Below are 24,861 nucleotides of genomic sequence, written 5' to 3'. Positions count from 1 at the left end.
TGGTCAGGGATGATGAGAGCAGCAGCCCAGGAACCCCTGGAAAGCCAAAGTTTCCCCTTCCCTGGTGTTTTACAGATAGGCAAATTGATTGTTTTTATGGTGTTAGGTAACTGAAAGGCAGTTATCAATAAAGGCAGGAGAGACAGTCGCTAGATCTAACTTTTAAAGAAAGGCTCCGTCTTGGAAAACTGTCCCAATGTTTGCTTAGATGCAACCCTCAGCCTAGTCTTGCCATTTCAAGCCAGTCTTTGCCAGAGGCGGAAGGAGTTTGCCTCAAACTTGGAAAGTGCATGTTTACTTAGCAATAGAAAGTTGCCTCAAGCTTGGGACAATTGTTTGCTTTGTGGGGGCCTGGTATGCGCACTCAGCCCCCGCTGCAAACCATACACTCTTTTTTAATGACTCAGCAGGGCACACACCGTTAAGTTGCTCTCCGCAACTGGCATGAAATTTTGGGTGCCCTTTTTTAAAGTTCCCAAAAACAGAGCCACATTTTCAATTGGAACAAAATCCACCCATCAGCCAGAATTTATGTTGCACTTTTCAAACTATTTTTATTTGTTAAACTTATATGCCACCCTTCGTCAAGAGATCCCAGGGTGGTTCACAGAGTTTGGGGAACCCTTGTCTACACCCACTGACCGTCATTTTCCAGAGTTTCAGACAGGGATCTCTCACAGCCCTACCTGGAGGTGCAGGTAGGGACTAGATGTGGGATATTTTGCATGCAGTACTACAGAGCTACTGCCCTTCCCAGAAGGAAAAGGAGGGTGCCTAAAACTTTTGGAGATCGCCAGGCTGGGGAAGGCTGATCTACACTGTTAACCAGCAGCTCCCTAGGGTTTCAGACACCCGGTCCTTACCTGGAGATGTCAGGGAATAAACTTGCCTGCTCAGCAGATGCTCCACCACTGAGCTACTGCTATTCAGGAATTATTTGGGCTAATGTCACCAGGCCAGTTGATTTGTCAGCACAGCATGATGCTCTCCTGACCAAGTTTGCAAAAGAAAAAAAGAAAAGGAGAGGCTGCAATTGCAGTTGGTTTGGAGGTGTTCCGAAACAAGGGCATCGCTTGTGGGCTGTGGAATGCCTGGCAAACGCTAGAGCGCTGGGAGGGATGGCAAAAAGCCTTGGGAAGTCTTCACACCCGATCTCACGGGACTTTTGCCAGCACAAAAACATGTTTCTAAGCTTGTACAGCCCAGTCCTCCAGGGCTATATCGATGCCTGATCATGACGAGCAGCTGCTTCGGATGAGTGTACCATTTAAACAAATATCAGAGGGCTTCTTTCTTTTAGTCTGTGCGAAGACCTGGCAGAGCAGCGTCTCCACTATGCTGGCATAAAGCTGGCATTGAGGGGCAAAGTGGGAAATTCGCCATCAGCACTTAATTTCTAAAATGGAACATGCTGGCGTTCTTTCCTGGAGCCTTTTATTAGCCTGGCAGCAGATATTCCCCCAACAACAAATGGGTGGCAGACAGTCGTGGTTGCCCAGAGGTTAAAACAAGACACGTTTTATACATTACAGATATTTCCCGCCTTCCCTACAAGGAGCTCATTAAAGCTTACATGACTCTTCCCCCACTCCTGCCCTTTTATTCTCACAACAATCCTGCTAGGTTGGGCTGTGAGATGGTGAGTGGTCACCCAGGGAACTTCATGGCTGAGAAGGGATCTGTGCCTTAGTCTTCCCAGTCCTAGTCCAGTGCTCTAACTGCTATAACCACACCAGCTCTGAATTTTGAACACAATGACATTTGGTTGCAGAGCTGCTACATTTCTATACTCATTAAGTCCAAAGTTTTTTTGGGTGATGTGCAAAACATAAAATAGAAGAATGGTACAATAAGCCATCGTGCAAAATGCAAAACAAATCCTAATTATAACAGCCACAGAACAAAACCAAAGTAATGGGGAGGGAGGAAATAAAAGATAATAGAATCATAGAATTGAGTTGGAAGGGACACTGACGATCATCATAGGTAGGCAAACTAAGGCCCAGGGTCCGGATCCGGCCCAATCACCTTCTAAATCAGCCTGTGGACGGTCCGAAACTTAGCGTGTTTTTACATGAGTAGAATGTGTCTTTTTATTTAAAATGCATCTCTGGGTTATTTGTGGGGCATAGGAATTCATTCATTTCCCCCCAAAAAATATAGTCCGGCCCCCCACAAGGTCTGAGGGACAGTGGACCGGCCCCCTGCTGAAAAAGTTTGCTGACCCCTGATTCTAATCCAATTCCCTGCAGTGCAGGAATATCCAGCTGTCCCATACGGGGATCAAACCTGCAACCTTAGCATTACCAGCACTGTACTCCAATCAACTGAGCTATCCAGGCCGATGTTCTCTACTTCTTTAAATATTTCAAATCTTGCCCTACTTTCCAAAAGGTAAGGCTTTGATCCGAAGGAACACACAACCCAAAAGACGTAAAGGTCTGCATTTGCCACCCCTGACACACAATCAAACTTGTTTTGACACTGGAGAGTATTTCCATAGCAATGATCATAATGCATGCGGCTTTCTCGTGTTCAAAAAGGCAAATACAAAACTGATGCGTGGACGCTAGGTCTGCTTTTCAAAAATCTAGGGTTTGAGCTGGAACTCAAGGGGATGAAGCAACTCCCCTATGAAGAATGGTTCAAGCATTTGGAATTTTTTTGTTTTAGTGGAGGAAAGGTGAGTCAGAGGCAACAAGATAGAGAAGCTCATAGAAGTATGCATGGCATAGAGAACATGGAGAGAGGAAAGTTTTCCCCTTGCTCTTATAACACAAGAACTCCTGGATGATGCAGGACAGATAAAAGTATTTCTTCACATGGTGCGCTGTTAAACTATGGAACGAGCTTCCACAGGAGGCAGTAATAGCCCTCAAGCCTTAAAAGAGGATTAAACAAATTCATGGATAAGAGGAAAAACAAAAAATTTTTTTTTCTTCCAGTAGCACCTTAAAGACCAACTAAGTTAGTTCTTGGTATGAGCTTTCGTGTGCATGCACACTTCTTCAGATACCATGGATAAGAGGGTGATGGGTGGCTACTAGCCAGGAGCGCTCTTCTCTCTACAGTTGGAGGCAGTAATGCTTCTGAATAGCAGTTGTTAGAAATCACAGGAGGAGAGTGTGCTCTTGTGGGTTTCCCACAAGCATCTGGGTGGCCACTGTGAGAACACGATGCTGGACTAGATGGGCCCAGTGGGGGGGAGGGTAGTTGCCCTGGGCGCAAAATTTCAACACCTGCTGCTGCCTCAATACAACTGTGCACTTCCGTCACTGAGCTCTGTTGAAAAAGGCGAACCAGGAAGTGACCTCTACAGACAATGGAACGACTCTTCTTTTCTTATCTCTGTTGCTGCGATCTCCTGGGTAACGTGGATGCAGTTAGGCAGTTGAATGTGCATGCATACTCTGTCTGTTTCCCTCCCACCCTCTGTGTGGCCCTGGGCACTGGCAACTCACGCTACGCCACTGGATGAGCCACTGGCCTGATCCAACATTTAAAAATGTTTTTATGACACCTGTACCCAAACCTCACAATACTGAATGTTCAGCTTGGAATCTGGGTGGGGCAGGCTGTTCAGGGGTGCAGTGCATTCCTCCAAACCACTGTCCCAGAATTACTCAGTGAATTTCATGGCCAAGCAGGGATTTAAACCCTAGTCTCCCAGGTCCCCAACACTGAAACCACTACCCCAAACTGGCCCTTATTCTTTGGACCAAGTCCTGTACCAGCTTTATACTGAGAATCTTCTGTAATCTGATATCGTTCTCTTGCAAGCAAGCACCACATTCATGCGCGGCCATCAGCACATCGGTCGGGCTCATTAAGAAAAGCTGGGTCAACTCCTACACCCGCCCCACTGCTACAGCTGACCCCAGAGAATACTTTTCTCTCTAATGCAATGCTTTCCCAGCGTCCCTGGAGATGTATTCATGCAGAGAATATTTCTGTGAACGAGCATCTCCATGGATACATACAACCTTGTGCTCGTGGTGGCACATTTTTCAGCAATCACAAGGTTCTGCTCCTAGGAAGTTAAGAAGGAGCCAGCACGCAAACCCTCAGCATGGGTGGATGTCCCTAAGGGGACATGCTGCCTGCATTCGGAATCAGATCTGGCTGGGAAGCAGGCAGGAGAAAGGGGCTACTGGAAAGCAGGAGGCCTGCCTGGAGCAGGAAGTAAAGAGCCTTGAAAATAACATTCCTCGCAGCCAGCGGAGACCTCCGTCATGCTGCTCACACCTCGGGATCAATGAGAGCACTGTGCTGCTTATGGAAGCAAAAGAACCCCACCCACTAGGTCCACAACTCTCAGGAACATATTGACCGTTGCGGATTCAGCAGCAGCTGGTGACAGGGAGTTACAGTTTGGCCCGAGCATCCAATTCCAACTGTTTCTTCATTGCTCACGTGCCACAGTGTTCACAGGCTGTAATTGCAGCAGGGAAGCCCATATCCCCATCTTTAGAGGTGGAGAGCAGATACTCTGCAGGGAAACGGCAGCGGGGGAGGGGGGGGGAGTTGTTGACTCTGAGCTCCCAGCCGAAATGAGACAGGGTTTCCAGCAGAGCCCATGTCGCATCACCACCCAAGCTTGGGCTTAATTAGGAACACTAACTTAATCAGTATGATATTGTACTTAATTAGAAATAGAGCAGAACATTCCATCTTGAGCTTCGGAATGGAATCGAAAGAAGCCCAAAGGGTGCTTGGAACCTATCTGCAAGTGTGTGTTTGCAGGGAGACACAAGACAGACTTTCTCCAGGAGTGCAGTACACTTCAGATTATGGATTTTCAGATTTTGAATGCTCCCATACATCAAAAGCTCCTTGCACGTATAGAGCTAGCACATCAGGGAGAAAGGTGCATTAGAACCTTTCCCCAGGTATTTATGAGTGATTGCTTGACTGTTAGCGTTCCCCCAAAGAGCTCAAGCAGGCATGCACAGTTCACCCCATTCACTATTCCATTCTCACAACAACCCTGTGAGGTCAGTTAGGCTGAGGGACTGTGACTGACCCAAGGCCACCCAGTGAGCTTTATGGTTGAGTGGGGATTCAAATCTCTGGTCTCCCAGGTCCAACACTAGAGTTCTCTCCCTCTTTCCCTCTCTCCCTCTCTCCCTCTCTCTCTCTCTCTCACACACACACACTCAAAGGTTGGCACACACACTTAAAAATGTGGTCCTGCATCATTGTCTGAAGGAGTTGATAAAGTTCTGTTAGGACTCTATCGTGCATTTTTGCTGAGCTTCACTTGGACTTGTCTGTCTGTCTGTCTGTCTTTTATATAATACTTGTAAAGCACCTATAATTTGATGAAGATGATACATGCTCTACAAATATTAAAAGATAAGCTACTCCCTGCTGGCAGACTCACCATCAAACAGACATGACACAAAAGGAAAAGGAAATGCAGAGGGAAGAGGAAAAGCAGACATTCAAGCAGCCGCTCCTTCGCTAGCCGATCAGCTTGGTCATCTCCCTGTTACCAGGATAGTCCTCCAGAGAGGGCAGGGGGCCGTTGGTGCCCTGACACAAGAAAGAATCTAGACCACACCTCTCTTTATCTCTGCAGTCCCGGGGGAACTAGCAGTAAGAGCAGTGTGTCCTTTCTTGCAAGACATGAAATGTATACCAGGCAGTGGAATTTTTAAATTGAATACTGAGGGTGGGGAAATGATTTTCATCAGGACCACAACATCCCTTCACTCTCAGTATGGCAATTATTACCCTTATTTTTTAAAAAAGCAAGCAGTCCTCAAGCACGGTGGGGTCCTGATGAAAATCACCCAGCCAATGCTCAGTATTTATTTATTTAAACTGCTGGGACACTTTACATTTAAGGTAACATGGAGTTAGGCCCTGGTTGGTATGAGCTCTCAGGTCATATCTATGCTTTAGCCAATAAATGAGTAGATAAAAACTACTTTGCACGAGTCTTGACGGTTCAACCTCAAACTGCATTTCCTGGCATTGTGACTGCATTGTTGCATCGTTCTGATGGCCTGTGGCTGGCTTCAGCAACAAATACTTCTTATCTATTAATAATAAATAATAGCACTTAGGCTACAATCCTAAACACACTTTGCAAGTGCCACTGAAGTCGGGCGGGGGGGGGGAAGGGTAATTCTGAGAAAACCTGCACAGGGCCAGCCCTAAAAGTATGAATGTATCACTTGTTCTAATTGGCCAAAGCGCATCACATTAAAACGGATGGCACTTGGCTAACCGATAGAGACTACTACAATCCTTACCCATGAAAGCACTGAGTTTGGTCATCTGGAATTTTGGAGCACATTGTCAGCAATATGCTGATGACACACAGCTCTGCTTCTCCTTTACATCTGCAGGTCTGGCAGAGGATGTGCTGGACCTTTGTCCTGCCTCAGTAATGGACTGACTTGAGAGCCAATAAACTGAGGCTCAGTCCAGATAAGACCGAGGCACTGTTAGCTCCCAGTACATTTCTGAGCACAATTCAAAGTGTTGGTGCTGACCTTTAAAGCCCTAAACGGCCTCGGCCCAATATCCCTGAAGGAGCATCTCCACCCCCCTTGTTCTGCCTGGACACTGAGGCCCAGCTCTGAGGACCTTCTGGCGGTTCCCTCACTGTGAGAAGTGAAGTTACAGGGAACCAGGCAGAGGGCCTTCTTGGTAGTGGCACCCACCGTGGGGAACGCCCTCCCATCAGATGTCAAAGAAATAAACAACTATATGACATTTAGAAGACATCTGAAGGCAGCCCTGTTTAGGGAAGTTTTTACTGACTGATGTTTTAATGTATTTTTAATCTTTTGTTGGAAGCCGCCCAGAGCGGCTGGGGAAACCCAGCCAGATGGGTGGGGTAGAAATAATAAGTTGTTGGGGCCACTAGGTGGCGCATCGGAAGATGGCTGACAATAACATCTCTCCGACCCACACAAGGTAATTTGGAGGCTATGATGGGGGTAATTAGCCTCCTTAACCCCCCCAGGATTGTGGGGGGGGGCGGCCCTTGCCTGCTGTGCCCTATACCACCCCCGAATTTATGGGGGTGGGGGCACTAGGCACAAAGCCCTCCTGTGGGATTCCGGCACTCCTGGACGCCGTCCCTGATTCGCGCCGCTAGTTGCAAGCATCTTCAAAAGAAACAATTTGGACAAGATAAATTGCACATGCTTCAAGGAAAAAGGGGAGTAAAGACTGCTGACAGAAGAGATCTCTGATAACAAGACAAGAATAAAATATGAGAAGATACGTCAAGATATGGTATGACTGAGGGGGGAGGGGGGAAAAAACCTGCCTTCCTTTTTCTTATGTGATTTAACAAGAATCCCCTCCCCTAATGAGTCAGAAACTAAGGACTTAAGCTGTGGATTTAAGGCTGGGTGGAGATAAACTTTCGAACCAAAGCAATGTTTCAAGATGAAGCTGGAAAGCTAAGAGTTTTGGAATGACGCAGTTAAAAATGCCGTCGCCATTTTGGGAGGCATTGTTGGAGCTCTTGGGTCTGGGAGGAGAAAGAGAGAAATAGAGTCGTTTACATATCGTGGATCAACTTCTCGGTGGGACTTAAGAGCGACAAATGCCAAATTTATGATGGAAAGAGCAATGTTATCTACGAAGGAGATATATGGAAACCATCTGGACTTAGTGGAGGAATGGGAAATCCACACAGGATTAAGGATTATTATTTTGCTTATCAGCTTAAGGAGACTAACAGAAGAGATCGTAAAGGAAAAATAGAAATTATATGAACAAGATATGATGTGGAAACACCAAGATAAGACTGGATAGAATTATGAATTTTGCTTGGACTGATTGGGACTGATTTGGACATTAACGCAGTAATAAGAAGATGATCTGAATCCCCCTTTGGATCTTGAAGTATGGGTTCCCCCAACAAAATTTAAAAATTTGGCTTTGTAATTTGGAATTTATGTGATGTGATTTAATTTGATGTGATTGGCCAGTTAATAAAAATTATTTTTTTAAAAAAGAAATAAGTTGTTGTTGTTGTTGTTGTTGTTGTTGTTGTAGTAGTTCCCTACACCAGATGTCTGGGAGGCTGCCTGCTTTTGTTGGGGTTACACTCCCTCTGGTATTTCCAGATCCATTGCTATCATTTGAGGCTCAGGTGGCCTCAGTGGCACAGAGTGCCCTCCATCAGCTTTGGCTGGTGGCTCAACTGCGCCCCTAACTGGGCAGGGATTGCCTAACCTCTGTCATTTATTGCTCTGGTAACCTCTAAGGTTGGGTTACTGCAAAATGTTATACCTGGGGAACCTCTGAAGACAAAAATCAATGCTCCTCTGCATGACCTGTTTATTGAGCGTTCATCCCTGATTTGCTTGCACAAAGCTTATGCTACGTCTGGTTTTTATCATTAAGCATTCCTCCCGATTTGCTTGCAGGAGGTTTCACATGTCTTCCCATTAATCATTCGTTCACCCCACACTTTTCAACGCATTTCACCATCACTTTCCTAACTGCTTAAAGTCTGCTGCTGCTGCTGCTGCTGTTTTTTAAGTGGATTTGTTATGCTAAGGCAGCAAAGCCTTTCAATTCACTTTAATTGTGCAAACCTCCAATTCCAGTAAGCACTTGATTTGCTCCCACAAAATAATGACAGTCTGGAACAGCTCCTCATAAAGTCAAGACAGAAAATATGGTGTTGGCAGAAAGTTGTCCAGAGCCAATGAAATGGCATGGGATATACAGGAAGGGGGTGTTTATAAGCTTTGGATTAACTTAATATAGCATTTCACTATCCACAACGCATGCCTGTCCCTCTCTTCCAAATTGTGATCATGAACTCTCTTGCCTTTGCCCGCTAGCTTGGAAGGAAGAAGCTTTCAGAAGCTCATAATTCTGTCCCGTAACAGTGCTCGGAGACAAGGTTATTCAAGTTTGAAATTGAAATGCTACCATATTCCCTTAAAAAAAAAAGCAGTTGGGAGAGATCACAAAGTCAAAGGAGTCAAATGCAAAAAATGAAATAAAAAATCCATGTGCCAGACTCTCCAGAGGCAAGAAAAAGAAGCAAAGCATCACTGTGGCTAACTGAAAATGCATATTCAATCCATTAGGTACAAGGGGTGACCAAAGGCTCCTGAAGGGAATTGTCTGTTTTCTTCCAGACATACAGAGAAGCAGGATGTGCATACCAGATTCCAAAGCAAGGAAGCAGTTTTTTGCTACTAGGAATCCTCCGCCTCAATACCACCACCACCCGCTTCAGGAATGCAAGGTATGCTAGCTTCTCCTTCCCTCCCCTATATTCATGGTTGGATGGTGAGAAAACATGCCACAGAGCTGCTTACCTCTTGTCTAAGAAGCATTCCTGCTAGAAACCAGCCTCAGCTGCATTTGCAGAAATGTAAGGATTGCAGACCCTAGATCATGGGTGGGAAGCTGTGAGTCACTTGAGGGCCACATTCCCTTCTGGGCAACTTTCAGAGGCCACATACCAATGATGGGTGGGGCAAAGGTGGTCAGAGCAATCTGTACAGGAGGGTACAATCCACCCACACTAAAGCCAGGTGTCTTCTATGTTCCCACCCACAAGCCTCTCCACCCAGGAGCTCGATCCAGCTCAAACCATAGCTCAGTTGGCAGAGCATGAGACTCTGAATCTTAGTGTCATGTGTGTGAGGCCCCACGTTGGGTGAAATATTCCTACCCTGCAGGGGGGTTGGACTCGATGATTCTTGTGATGGTCCCTTCCAACTCTATAATTCTATGATTCTATGGAACAATTGACGTTATGATTGTTCAAGGACACATTTCAGCCAGGTAAAAGCACTTGAGGGGGTGGCAAGGAATCCCTATGTTTTCTTCTGGTCCTGTCCATCATTCTCATATGGCCTCCAGAAGGTTGACCAGAAAATAATGTGGCCCTTGGTTGGGCTGAAAAAATTCCCTACCCCTGAGATAGATAGATGATAGATGATAGATAGATGAGAGAGAGAGAGAGAGAGAGAGAGAGAAGAGAGAGAGATGAGAAACTTTAGCAGAGAAGGGAAGCACCACTGCTGCAATCCTTTACAGTCCAAAGTTTGTTCCCTATTCCTTAAGAAACGGATCTTTGCTCAATGAGCTTGATGACTGCAGCTTACAAGTGATGCACTGAAAAAGCTAGTCAGTGAACACCCCCAGAGAACTGCATAAACTCGGCCATTTATTGCTGACTCGCCGCCACAACGATTGCTAATCATATCCCTGCTGCTGCTGCTGCTGCAGGGTTTGTACTTGACCCACAGTAATGTTGTGTTAAATTACTGCTAGACAATCACATTTTTATTGCTTTCACCACCCCTGGGATGTTGGAAAGAGGCAGTGCAGAAGGCCTGGGAGTACAGGGGGGCTACTTCTGTCTTCCTAGGCAGGGGAGAAAACAAACAAATATTGAGCAGAGTGGAAAATCCTCCGTACTTTCTTGCATGCAAGGGAATTGCTACCCTTTTGCTTCTCAGCTTGGGAGGAGGAAGTGGAGAGGTGGGTGTCATCCAGAGGAATTTAGCCCATATTGCAATCCTGATGTTATTAATTTTCAGTGTAAATTATTAGATTTTTAAAGAGGTTTTCAATTATTTTTAAAACTTTTTAAATTGCATTCTATCGTTGCTGTGCTTGCAATGCTGGGCTCCTCTGGGAAGGGCAAGAAATGATAGATAGATAGATGATCGCTAGATGATAGATATAGATAAATAGATGATAGATAGATAGACAGATGATAGATAGATGATAGATAGATAGATAGATAGATAGATAGATGATAGAGATAAATGAGAGAGAGAGAGAGAGAGAGAGAGAGAGAGAGAGAGAGAGAGAGAGAGAGAAGAGGGGGACCGTGAGCTAGCAAAGGGCCTGTATGCTGTATTATGACTGAGGAGACCTGGGCTCACATCCCTGGGCTCACATCCCTGATAAGCCATGAAAATCATTGAAGCAGTCACTATCTGAGCCTAGGAGAGAACTCTTCAACCTTCAGCCCCCAGCTGGCATTGGACTACAAAACCCATCATCCATAGCCAGCTTAGTCAACAGGGAAGATAGGAGTTGTAACAAGATTGAAGAACAGCGGTTTAAGATACCTAACAAAGTGGGAATTATCTGCCAGGCCAGACCTCTCCTCCAAGCCTACAACACTGGCAAATATCACCTGCTGGCATGTTATTATCATTCTTTCTGGAAGGGGAGCCCACGAGTTAAGCTCCCCCAAATTCTTCCTCCACTACACCACTGCAGAGCACGTTTCTCATCTTGAACTCTCCAAGGTCCTGCAACTCCAGTCATACCTACAGCTAGCACTGTCCTCAGGTAACCTGTGTAAGGCCAGGACTGAACACATGGGATCTTCTGCATTTGGAGCATGTGCTTTGCCACTGAGCTATGATCTCTGCCTCTTCCAATAACATGACACTAAAAAAAGAGAGAAATGAATATCACAGACACCAAAAAGAAGGGTGCTTAATTTATACAATGCGCTCAACAAGTTTTGCTCAAAAATTGCTCACTTGGTCAATCCAAAATGATAATAATCTAACATTGATTAAACAAGTGTTTAAGCAACCTTTAAAAAGTATAAAAACCTAGAATGTATTGTAATAAAAATTCTAGTGAGTTAGATAACTAAGGAAAAACCCTATGTTGAACGAATATCATTGCTATTTACTTATTTTTATACCACCCTTTTTCTGCAGATCTCCAGGCGGTTCACGACAAACTAGAGGCAGCCACAACGCAACAGGAACAACCGACACCTAAGGCCTAAGATCATACTCCCTCCTTTGTTTCTTACTGAACCAATCCCAAACATTTGTTTTGTGAAAAGAAACCGATAGAGCAAAATCTTCTTATAGGATGACCACCTCGACCCCTACCTTTAAATGCTTTCTATCAAATTCTGGTTTAGTATTGCCCTTGGTTTAAAACAAGATACTAATTTATAAGCAGTTGCATCTTCAGTGTCTATGCTTCCGTAAAAATCTTGAAAAAAAGAGAGTGTGTGTATATGAGAGAGAGAGAGAGAGAGAAATATGAAAGGAAGGAAGGAAGGAAGGAAGGAAGGAAGGAAGGAAGGAAGGAAGGAAGGAATATTTATGTATGCTACCACAGCTGTGAGAATATTTTTAGCCCAGAAATGGAAGCAGCAGGAACTTCCAGCATTGGAAGAATGGCAGACTAAAATGATGGAACATGGAGAACTGAGAGTACTATTGGTACAGAAATGGAAACAAGAAGAACTATCGACGAAAGAAGAATGGCAGACGAAATTAATGGACTATGCAGAATTAGATAAGATGAGAGGAAAGATTCGAAACCTGCGGGATCAGAGATTCTCAGAGGACTGGAGTAAATCTATGAATTATTTGAAAAGCAATTGTAATCAACAGATTACGCTAGTAGGATTGCAAGAAGTTTTGTAAGGAGGACTATGCGAAATATTGCAGAGGAAAGTATGAATCATAGAATCATAGAATCATAGAATCATAGAATCATAGAGTTGGAAGAGACCACAAGGGCCAGCGAGTCCAACCCCCTGCCAAGCAGGAAACACCATCAGAGCACTCCTGACATATGGTTGTCAAGCCTCTGCTTAAAGACCTCCAAAGAAGGATACTCCACCACACTCCTTGGCAGCAAATTCCACTGTCGAACAGCTCTTACTGTCAGGAAGTTCTTCCTAATCTTTAGGTGGAATCTTCTTTCTTGTAGTTTGGATCCATTGCTCCGTGTCTGCTTCTCTGGAGCAGCAGAAAACAACCTTTCTCCCTCCTCTATGTGACATCCTTTTATATATTTGAACATGTCTATCATATCACCCCTTAACCTCCTCTTCTCCAGGCTAAACATGCCCAGCTCCCTTAGCCGTTCCTCATAAGGCATCGTTTCCAGGCCTTTGACCATTTTGGTTGCCCTCCTCTGGACACGTTCCAGTTTGTCAGTGTCCTTCTTGAACTGTGGTGCCCAGAACTGAACACAGTACTCCAGGTGAGGTCTGACCAGAGCAGAATACAGTGGCACTATTACTTCCCTTGATCTAGATGCTATACTCCTATTGATGCAGCCCAGAATTGCATTGGCTTTTTTAGCTGCCGCGTCACACTGTTGGCTCATGTCAAGTTTGTGGTCAACCAAGACTCCTAGATCCTTTTCACATGTACTGCTCTCAAGCCAGGTGTCACCCATCTTGTATTTGTGCCTCTCATTTTTTTTGCCCAAGTGCAATACTTTACATTTCTCCCTGTTAAAATTCATCTTGTTTGTTTTGGCCCAGTTCTCTAATCTGTCAAGGTCGTTTTGAAGTGTGATCCTGAAGAGAATGATTAGTGAAGGACTATTAAAAGTAATAGTGAAATTAATGAAATGCAGATTAAGTGATAAAGACTGAAAAATATTCAGATGTGGTTGATGGAAGTCCAAAACATTGTATAAGATAAGAAAATATGTTATATGATTTGTGGAAATTTTATGTTAAAGGACTGGAGTAAATTTATACAATATATGAGAGAACATTGTAAACGTTTGAAAATGTTTGCAGGTTTTGAGTTTACATATTTTGTAATGTTAATTCATGGAACTTCTTTACAATTCTCAAGGTAAATTTTATACGTAAAGAAAGAAGATAAATAGGTTGATAGAGAAATGCCAAGTTGTAAGTGAATATTTATGAAAGCCAGGGAGTGGGAGGGGGGGAAGCCGAGGCTCTGGCTGAGCAAAATTACTGGTGATGTTCTGATTTTAATGGATTGTGATTTTGGTAAAAAATAATGTAAACTCAATAAAACTTATTATTAAGAGAGAGAGAGAGAGAGAGAGAGAGAGAACGAAAGAAAGATGCTAGCATTAGTATACTTTTTGAATCACACCTCCAACCACTTTCCACTTGTACTCTACACTACTTTCCTTTTGCGGCTAATGTGGGAGTCGTGATGAACCTTAGCCTATGTGGGCTATGACTGCTAATATCGAGCTGTCTAGACACACACAAAAAGTTACAAACCTTCTTCTGGGACTCAGGAAAGCCCAGGAGCTGACAAAATCAGACACTCAAAACGGAAAATATACAGGGTGGCTAGTGTATCAGCGCACTTTCGCTTCATCCTCCTGAATGTGGCTGAGGTTGCGCATCCCCCACAAGGAAACACAGCCGCTCAAAACTCTTTTCCTGCCTGCTGAGTCCTTAATTAAAATGGTAATAGGCCATGTTGCTTTAAAGAGGCACAGTTAGCCACCAGCTGCATCTCACTTTGCACTAACTATTTTTAAAACTTTGGTTTATTTAGGGCAGCATCCAACAACGCGATACATAAGTGCAAGGATTTCTGCATGTGCAATGGAACTTTGAAACCCCCCCCACACCTCGTCCCTGGGCATGCCCCACGCTATCCCCACATCTGACCCTGAACAGATTTAGGAGGCACGCAAGGGAGGAAGAGAGGGGATTTCCATTGAAATCCCTGTGCTGGGTGGGAAGAGATATGGAATGTTACACATTGGATACACTGCTTACTTAGTACATTTTTAAAATATATCCTCTCCCTTCCCCCTTAATGCAGCAAAAGGGCCACATTCCTTTCTGGACAACTTTCTGAGGGCCACATGCCAGGGCTCATTGGGGGCAGAGGCAGAAAGGCAATGAATTTAAAATTTACCTTTGTGCAGTAGTCTATTTTCTACTCACACACCTCCATCCCTCTCTCTACCCCATCCAGACAAGCAAAAAGCCTTATCTGAGTACAAGACCATGTGGGTGACCTGGGGAGAATTTGGAAGGCCAGAGAGAGAGGTTCGGAGGGCCATATTTGGTCTCTGGGCCTGATTTTCCCCAACACTAAAAAGTAAATGGCTTTGTAGCACCCGCTTTCCTGTATGCGTGCTCACATGCAAACACAAACATTTAATGTGTCTTGGATTCAGGAAAAGCATAATTTACCCCCTCTTACTCATTTGCTACTTAATCGCTGCCACTTATTTCTCCATAGATCATTCAGACAGCGGTGGGGGGATGTTTTATAGCAAACATAAACCTGCAACATAGAAGACAGCTTAACAATGTAACTTGATCCCACCACACATGCAATACAGGAACTTTTGCATTAGTGACTTGGTAGAGGGGTATAAAAAAAACTCACTGCTTCTTCTTTGCCAGACAAGGGGTAGAGTGTTATAAGGAGCTAGCTTGCTTGGGATCAAAGAAGTGGTTACTAGGGTGTTTGAAAACACACAAAGAAACAATTGTATGATTTACCCCAGGCATAGGCAAACTCAGCCCTCCAGATGTTTTGGGACTACAACTCCCATCATCCCTGACAACTGGTCCTGTTAGCTAGGGATGATGGGAGTTGTAGTCCCAAAACATCTGGAGGGCCGAGTTTGCCTATGCCTGATTTGCCCTAACAGTACGCTGATTCTTTGCAATTACTGAGGCTGCAATCCTGCGCACACAGAGTAAACTGGCTTCCGAGTAAACATTCATAAGGTTGAGCAGCAATGGTTTCAAACAGTTTCAAAGGCTTATCATTTAGCATAATGGAAAAAACTTTATCATGCAGGTTAAATATAGGGACATAGGATGCTGCTTTATACCAAGTCAGACAGTGGGTCCATCTAGCTCAGTAGTGTCTACACAGACTGGCAGCAGCTCTTCCTGGTTTCATGGAATCAGAGAATGTAGAGTTGGAAGGGACCCTGGGGATCATCTAGCACACCAGCAATGCAGGAATCTCAGCTAAAGCATCCATGACAGATGGCCATCCAACCTCTGCTTAAAAACCTCCAAGGGAGGAGAGTCCACAACCATTTCACTGTCAAACAGCTCTTACCATCAGACAGTTCTTCCTGATGTTTAGTTGAAATCTCATTTCTTATAACTTGAAGCCATTGATTCAGGTCCTACCCACTGGAGCAGGAGAAAAGAAGCTTGCTCCATCTTTCATTTGACAACTCTTAAGATATGTGAGGATGGTTATCATATCTCCTCTCAGCCTCTTCTTATTCGGGCTAAGCGTACCCAATGCCCTCAACTGTTTCTCATAATGCTTGGTTTCCAGACCTTGGTTGCCCTCTTTTGCACACATTCCAGATTATCAACATCCTTCTTAAATTGTGGTGTGCAGAATTGGCCGCAATATTCCAGGTGTGACGTGCCCAAGGCAGAACAGAGTGGTACTATTACTTCCCTTGATTTGGACACCTCTCTTTGTGTAGCCTAGAATAGCATTAGCTGTTTTTGCTGCTGCATCACATTGTTGACTCATGTCAAGCTTGTGGTCTGCTAGGACCTTAAGATACTTTTCACATGTACTACTGACAAGCCAGGTGTCCCCACATCTTATATTTATGCAGCTGCTTCTTCCTGCCTAAGTGCAGAACCTTACATTTGTCCCTACTGAAATTCATTTTGTTAGTTTGGGCCCAGTTCTCCAATCTGTTAAGGTCATATTGAATCCCAATTCTGTCTTCTGTGTTTTGTGTCACCTGCACATTTGATGAGCATCCCCTCAATCCAAAGTCATTTATAAAGACGTTGAACAATGATGGGCCCTGAAGCATCCTACTTGTCACTTTTTTCCAGAGTGATGAAGAACCATTAGTGAGCCCTCTTGGGTTCGGTCAGTCAGCCAGCTACAAATCCACCTAACGTTAAGCTCATCCAGCCCAGCTTCTCTGCAAGAAGACTCCCAGTCCTACCTGGAAATGATAGGGATGGAACAAACCTGGGAACTTCTGCATCCATAGCAGACACTTCACCACTGAGCTCTGTCTCTCCCACTACAAACGTGTGTCAAGCATTTATGTCAAACAGTCTCTATGATAATTCATGGCAATGTCCCCACACTGAATCTTATGTCAAAACTATTTTGTACCTATTATCCATCTCTGATGTTTAAGTAGTTCTGGCATTTTTCAGACAAAATGTATTTATTTGGATAATTCATACCCCACACTTTCCGTCTCAAAAGAAATACTCAAGGCACCTTACATCCTTCAACAAATACAAAACAAATCCCCTTGATGCAAGCCCATTTGCAAACTGTCCTCCAACTCCCCATAGCAATGTATTTCTTTTTAAAATCCTGCTCTTCCACTGGAAAAAGACTCCCATAGCAGCTTACAGAGATTTGTGGGGGGTGGGAAGCAGCCACTGTATTCATGCTTACAATTTAAAAGACGTGACATAAAAGGAAAAGCGACTGGGAGGGAGAGGGAAAAAGCAAGTTCAGGCACTAGTTCTTTGCTTTTGAAATGACCAGGTTCATGGAAAGGGGGGGGGGGAGAGAGAATTGGAGAGGTGGAGCTAAATGTTCCTTGTATTTCAAGCGGAGCCCATTGGAGAGGTCTTCCAGTTACCCCCCTTCCTCCCTCTTTCTCTCCTGCTTCCTGATGGAATGGCTGCTTCCATGCCAGCTACTCTGTCTTTCTTGCTATCTTCCACATTGCCAATCCAAACACTTCATGAGCCTCTCCCTGCCAAACCCTTAAAATCCTCCGCTGAGCCATCCCATCCATTTGCACAGACTTGCTTATTTACTAATCCCAACCCTTGCATGTGAGATTGCTAACTTGTGTCTCTTCCCTACCCCAGGAAGGGAGGGGAGTCTAGTGGCAATATCACCTGGATAGCAGCACTGGGGTGGGGTGGGGGGTGACTGAAGCAATGGAGTGCCATCATTCCCCGCCCCCTGCAAATCTCCAAAGTGAAAGCATGAAGCATTGGTGTCAAAGTCCATCACTCTAACCACAGTTTGGTTCCATTATGATTTGGTTACGTGATGAAGCCATGTCATTAGGAAGAATTTTCTGGTGGTAAGAGCTGTTTGACAGGGGAACAGACTCCCTCAGAAGGTGGTGGACTCTCCTGTGGAGGTTTTTAAGCAGAGACTGGATGTCAGGGATGCTTTAGCTGAGGTTCCTGCATTTCAGGGGGCTGGACTAAATGTCCACTGGTGTCCCTTCCAACTCTACAATTCTATGATCCAATCACCTGGGATAGCCATGAAGCCAAATCCGAGTGTGGGCAATGTTTCCCTGCCCCCACTCACTCTGAAGCCTTGTGGGAGAAATAATGGCACCTGCCACTGGCAAACTCTCCCTACCCTTCCCAGTTGTTTGTGGTTGTGCCTCCAAAATCTCACCCTGGCTCATTCAATGTGGGAGCAACAGAAAACCAGCAGGCGATACTTTCCCTGTCTCGTTGCCTGTATCTCTATGGCAGGAAGTCCCTTCACCTGCAGGATTTCTGTATGTTATGCAGCTGTCAGGCATAGGGGAGGAAGCGTAAATGACAGACCAAAATGAATAGCGGGGTTTGCATGTCTCCTGAGTCTCCTATCAGTGATCTCTTTCATTGTTTACCATGAGGCCTTTCAAATCCCAAACCAGGAAGGTAGGAGGGTCTCCAATTAAAACAGGCTGCTTCCAAACACAGTGGGGCAACAGTTTGCCTAGATAGGGGGATGGAACGAATCACCCTCCAGAATCTACAAATCTTTCCTTCTGGGTCTTCTCCTGCTCCCTGAAATATCTCACATTGCGATGGTTACTGACTTCCCCCTCTCACTTACAAGGGCAGGGCAGGCCAGTAAAAACAGAGCTCCATCCTGGTAGGAAATCATGCATGCATTTTAATGTGCCACCTGCTTACACAACTCACATCGGCACAGCCTTAAATATAAACAGACAGCCTCTTCCTGGCTGTTAGACGGAGCCCTTACCCTACCCCGACTTGTTCTCGGAACACGCCAAAATTACAGCTCCGTGGAGATCAGCATATTTAAGGGTAGGATGCATCTCCCCCTCCCTCCTCCCACCACCACATCTTTTTTTAAAAAAAATAGAGAGAGAGAGAGAGAGTTTGGAGCATAATAAATAGGGTATTCATCATACGCCGACCCTAAAGATTGTATCTTTGGAGAATATCCTAAAATTAGCACTGAAAGCGCCCTTACGAGCTGAAAGGGAAACAAATGGAGATTCCAGGCTGGTCCTCAAGTTACAAACGCAACTCATGCATAGAGAGGTGGACCCACAAACCTGCATTCAGTTTCGCACAAGAACAGTGTGTTGATGGGGTCTGCAATAAAGCTCAGTTTCCCAAGTCGGACAGAGCTCAGGCCACCCACTAGATTCAATTCACTGAGATAGGCAACTTTACCTAATTTGTACCTTCCCAAAAAAAACCCACACAGATTGAAAAACAGGCAGGGAGGTTTCAAAGCAGAGGCTGGATGGCTATCTGTCTTGGATGCTTTTGCTGAGATTTCCTGCATTACAGGGGGTTGGACTAGATGACCCTCAGTGTCCCTTCCGACTCCACAATTCTATGGCATCCTTCAAAATTTGCATTTTCTCAGAATTTTCCCAAGGCAATTATCCGGCCAAGTAAATGCATATAAAATAATGGGATAAAGGGTGCATAAAATGGTTTACATTCACCTGCATTTTACTCAGAGGAGACCGTTTTAAATATCCGGCCCTAAATTCGTCATGTCCTTGATTTCAGTGCATGACTGATTTTGGTTGTATCCATTACTGTTACTTAAACTGTATATTTTATTGCGTTTTTCAGGGAATTGAGTTTTCAATAAGTTATTGTAGTAACAAGAACAGCAAAGTATATACAATAGAAGAAAACATGTTATCAATCCTATGTCCATTGTGGGGAGGGGGGAGAATGGAGCATGCATTATAAAGAATTTCTGGCTATCTCCACTCATGGTGTCATGTTCACCTCCTGAACTGGTCTAGTCTAGTCTATTATTATTATTATTATTATTATTATTATTATTATTATTATTATTATTACAGTTGTACCTTGGATCTCGAACGCATTGCAAATCGAACGTTTTGGCTCCTGAACGCCGCAAACCCGAAGTGACTGTTCCGGTTTGCGAACATTCTTTGGAACCTGAACGTCCAGTGCAGCTTATGTAGCTTCCGATTGGCTGCAAGAGCTTCCTGCAGCCAATCGGAAGCTGCGCCATGGTTTCTGAACGTTTTGGAAGTCGAACGAACTTCCGGAACAGATTCTGTTCAACTTCCGAGGTACCACTGTGTACACACATACACACACGGTTTGTGGGGGAAATCAAACAACAAAATTAAGCACTACAGTATGTAAAACATCAAGATCCATGAAATAAGCTTCCACTAATTTAATACACTTCCACTCACTCAATTGCTCACACAAATTCCACATGTACTGACACACCCATAGCTCAGTCAATCCACCTCTACACATCCACCCACACAAACACACTATTCCTCACATTAAACAATTACCCATGCCGAGCACTGCCCTAAGGACATACATAGAAAAGTCCACGCTGCAACCCTGGCAGCCCATAAGACTAAAACCAAATTCACTCTGAGACTCCAAGATCATGACCGGTGCATTTAAACAAATTGCTTTCCCTTATTCGATTTTGAAATATTGTTTCATCTTTAAAAGTTTTATTTTCTAACATTTCTAGCTCATCTTCCAACAACAACAAAAAAAGCTTGCAGAAAGAAAAATTAGCATACGATGCACCAAAACAACAATAAAACCCACAGATAAAGGAGCAATTAAGAGAGAAGATGTACAGCAATTAAGAGAGCTTACAGCACCGTTAACGAAAAGGAGGCAAGTGAACAAGCGGAGGAAATGAGCTGTGCTGCCACCATCAAGAAGATCCTGTCTCTAACAGCTATACAGCTAGTCACCAGAGGCAAGAACGTCCAGAGAAGGTCCCCGGAGGATGGTGTTAATTGGTGGCAGATTCTCATAGGAGAAGGTGCCCTTACAGAAGCTGGGGGCCCTAAAGATATTTGCAGGTATGTCAATGTCATTAGCTTCACTGCACATTTCAGAAAATGGAAAGTGCTTCATAGAGAGAGGACAGGAACCATGTTTTTACAGCGTTGGCATTTGACAGCGCGGGTAACAGGATGTGACACACAGCTCTGATAAAAAGGAGAGAAAGAAACAACTTCAAGACCAAGCGATCTGATGACGAAACATCCTTTTTTTAAAAAAAAACCTCATCTCGGAATAAACAATTTGGCATCGTGGAATTTCAGGACTGGTTAAAGCTGCACAAGGCAGAGGCGAGACAAGAAGAGAGCAGTTACATTTGGACGATCATGTCTCGCTTTAATAAGGCAAAGTGTGAATGAATCTTTTGTGCCTTCGTGGTGTGAGCAAGCAGACCAGAAAGGCTAGAATTAATCATAGTTTCCCGTTACGTCCGAGTTGGGGAACTATGGTTACCAGCTTTAGCAGAAGCCCGGCCATGCTTTGGAATGGGTTCAGCATCCTGGCTTGTTCTGAAGGTGCTAGCCACAGTTTCCAGTGAGATTGAACAGGAAACTATGGCTACTGAAAGACTTCCTGGGTTGGTTATTCATCCCATAAAGGGAGCAGCGAAGAGAGTAAATGCTTTTCATATCTCACTTCATTAAGTCGAGATATGACCAGCCAAACCAGGCCAGTGAGTCTTATACAACCAGTGATGTGGCAAGAATTCCCCACCCCCACCAGCTCTTTATTTTTGTTTGGGAAAATTTCTGTTTCATATATTTGTTAATAAAAACAAATGGATGCCAGTTGGGAAATACAGTGTTAGGCAGACCTGGCAGCTTTCGAGTTTTTAGCTTTGCTCATTAAATACAACTAAAATAAACATGTTAAATCAAGGCATCAAACAAAAAATTCCAATGCAAATTATCTAGAAAATTCATTGCACTGCAAACAGCGGCAGCACCTCAACACCTAAAGCTTGGATGGGGAACCTGTGGCCCTCCAGATGTTGTTGGACTCCATTAACCATCAGCCCCAGCCAACGTGGCCAATGGTCAGGGATGATGGGAGTTGTAGTCCAACAGGGTTCCCCAGCCATGATCTAAAACAAACAAACAACTCTGCTTCCAGTGCCTGACTCTTTGTGTGATCCTTAGAGGTCTTTGGGGTGTCCTTGGACAGAGCATTAGAGCACAATTGCAACCATCTGCTGAATCTCATCCCGAAATAATTTCTCTCAGCATGCATAACAAGCAAACAAATATATTTTCCCTTACTTAGAGGTCTCTTACCTGTGAAGATGCAACCACAAGTTCCCACTGTATATTTCAGCAACAGTCTTTGAGGTGATCAGCAAGAGGAAGATGGTTTTTGAACAAGAGCCTGGTGAAGAAATGGGAAATTGTTTTGAACATGAAAACTATATTGGCCATGATACGTGCATCACAGAGAGGGACAGACACACACAGAGGGAGACCAGGTTCAGAGGTAATAGGAAACTATGGTTTCCTGCTACACAAACAAGTTTGCACAGATTTTCCCAGCCTTCTCCTCATCTGTTGTGGCCAAAAATTGGAGAACAGAAGCATCCATTTCCACTACCAAACAAATAACGGTTCCCTGTTACATCCGAAGTAGGGGGACTGTGGTTTGTTTAAACTGCGGGTAATGAAAACAAGCCAAGTTCACACAGGATTGATTTTACCTACGTATCACTTACCAGGTTTTTCCTTGTGATGGCTTTCCAAGTTAATTAATTAAAGAAATATATAAAGAGAATAAGACCTTGGGCTTGCTCAATGGAACTCCCCCCCCCCCCTGGCTGCTGCCTCCCCATGATGGCACAGAATTCTCTCCAAAGCCGAAAATGTCTGGCGGAGACCCTAAGTGCTTATCTGTTGATGCAGCAAATATTAGGGTCAGTCTGAAAGCATGCCAGAAATTATGAGCCAGCGCCTCCTGGTATGTGGCACCAACCCAGAATTATGAAGTCACACAAACGCACATGTTATATAATTAAGGCACATATTGGTATCTCCTCGATAACGTCAGATAAAAGACTTCACACAATGCGTTACTGAGGTCCGAGTTTCCACCCACCCCAAGAGATGACAGGTAATACAGGGGATGATGTGGGCCCAACTTTACAGAGGACACAATTCTGTATCTGAAGGACGATTTGAAGGGCTTCCCGATCCAAATCAAGATTAAAGACATAAGAGTAGGGAGCAACAGGGGCCTTAGATATCTGAAAGAACTCCTCCTTCTCTACAGACCCTCTTGTGTGCTGAGACTGGCAGAGGGGGCCCTCTTGGTAGTTCCTCCACCCTCAAAACCTCAGGGGGCAGCAAACCAAGAAAGGGCCTTCTCTGTGGTGGCCCCTAAACTGTGGAACACCCTCCCCACGGAGACACCTTCATTGTACAGTTTCTGAAGGACGCTGAAGACATGTATCTTCACCTTGGCTTTTGACACTTGAGGAGCGTATTTTTAGGATCCACCTTATTTTTATTGTTGTACTTTTTTGGTTTTTTTTTTTAAAAACCTGTTCCTATTATTGTTTTAATGTTGTAACCCACCCCGGGACCTTAAGGTGAAGGGTGGGAAATGAAACAATGGTCATAATAATTGATGTTGCCCATCTGCAGTGAGGAGCACCTGGGCAGCAGAATGAACAGGCTCTCAGCTCACCCAGTCACATTCTTCCCCACTGTGGTGAGGTGTGTTGTCCTTGTAATTCAGTCGTGGGTCGGGAACTTGTGGCTCTCCAGATGTTCAGAACTCCAACTCTCCTCATCCAACAGGAGGAGGACTCCAACAACATCCAGAGCACCACAAGTCCACCACCCATGATTTAATTTTTTTCTAAATCTGCATCTACATGTGTAAATTAGCTTCTGCATTTTCCCCTCCCTCCCCAAAAAATTCTCATTTTGGGTGATGTATGTCCTCATTTTGGGCAATGCACTAGCGGTCACTCTAGCAGCCAATGAAATTGAAGGGAACAGGGATAATAGAATCATAGGACTATACAGCTGGAAGAGACCTCAAGGGCCATCTGTAATACAAGATGCCCTGAACAGGAACAGGACCAGAGGATAGATCCCCAGGCAGCTTTTGGAACCTTAGCACCCCAGCCGAAGTGAATTCATTTATTCATTTTATACTGACATCAGGGGCAGAGGAAGGGGGGTGGGGGGGCGGGCCGCCCCTGGTGTCACCATTGAGGGGGGTGAAAAAATGCCACCCCTCATGCCCAATCAGCTTGTTCCACTGCTGGCCGACATACCTAGATTAGTCTCTTTCATTAAAAAAAACCCCTGACTCTGGTTACTCGCAGTGGCAGCCACCATGGTGCTCTTGTGATGTTGTTTGACTCCACCTCCCTTTAGGCCCAGCAAGCAGAACCAATGGTCAGAGCTGATGGGATGTGCAACAACCTCTGGAGAGCACACTGTACCTGTTTGGTCTCTGAACATAGGGGAAATAGAAGCCCCTTTAAAAAAATTATAGAGAGAGAAATAGTATATCTGGGAGGTTTTTATTTTGGTCTGTTTGTATTTCGAAGAACCCCCTTGAAATTTTAAGGGAGTCATTCCGATTGGTGAGCTTGCAAGATTGCTTTCCAATAGTATCGGGTTGCTGTTATCACTGCCTGCAACATTTGATCCCTCAAGCCCCTGTTGTTCTCCAGCAACAGCCGCATCACATTGGTATACAAGCTGCTGGTCATCGGAGTCTCTGCCTGTGATTTATAATTCATCAGCCGCTGGTGATCTCATACTCCCCCCCCCTCCCCAGCCCGCTTTTCTGCTCCACATGCATGTATGTAATGAATTTTAACTCCGATAGTTCTAAGGTGCCGGAAAGGAGGAGGGGAGGGGACCACACATGCACGCATTCTCTCTCCCAGACACACATGCACACACAAAATCCCAGTCACTGCAGAATCCCTGCTGTAATGCAGGCTGGTCACTCCAGGCATCAAAACAACAGATGGAGCCCTAGGCATTACCCCCCTGTATGTGTCTCTCTCTCTCTCTTTCTTTTTCTTTCTCTCTCTCTCCCTCCACCCCCTGCTTCTCATG

General features: G+C 44.7%; 1 protein-coding gene across 6 annotated transcripts in view; it reads right to left on the bottom strand.

Moving 5' to 3' along the window:
• HIVEP3 (HIVEP zinc finger 3) overlaps positions 1-24,861 on the bottom strand; it is a 240,192-nt gene that overhangs the window by 98,991 nt on the left and 116,340 nt on the right. For all 6 annotated transcript variants that reach the window (XM_083626698.1, XM_083626700.1, XM_083626696.1 and 3 more), the window contains exon 2: positions 22,066-22,156. The gene's annotated coding sequence lies outside the window, so the exon portion shown is untranslated. The remainder of the gene's footprint in view (positions 1-22,065; positions 22,157-24,861) is intronic.

This window comes from Podarcis filfolensis, assembly GCF_964270895.1.
Source record: "Podarcis filfolensis genome assembly, chromosome: 8".
Classification (NCBI taxonomy): Eukaryota; Metazoa; Chordata; class Lepidosauria; order Squamata; family Lacertidae; genus Podarcis; species Podarcis filfolensis.
Note: the sequence above shows the minus strand (reverse complement) of the source record. Positions and strands in the feature narration are given on the sequence as shown.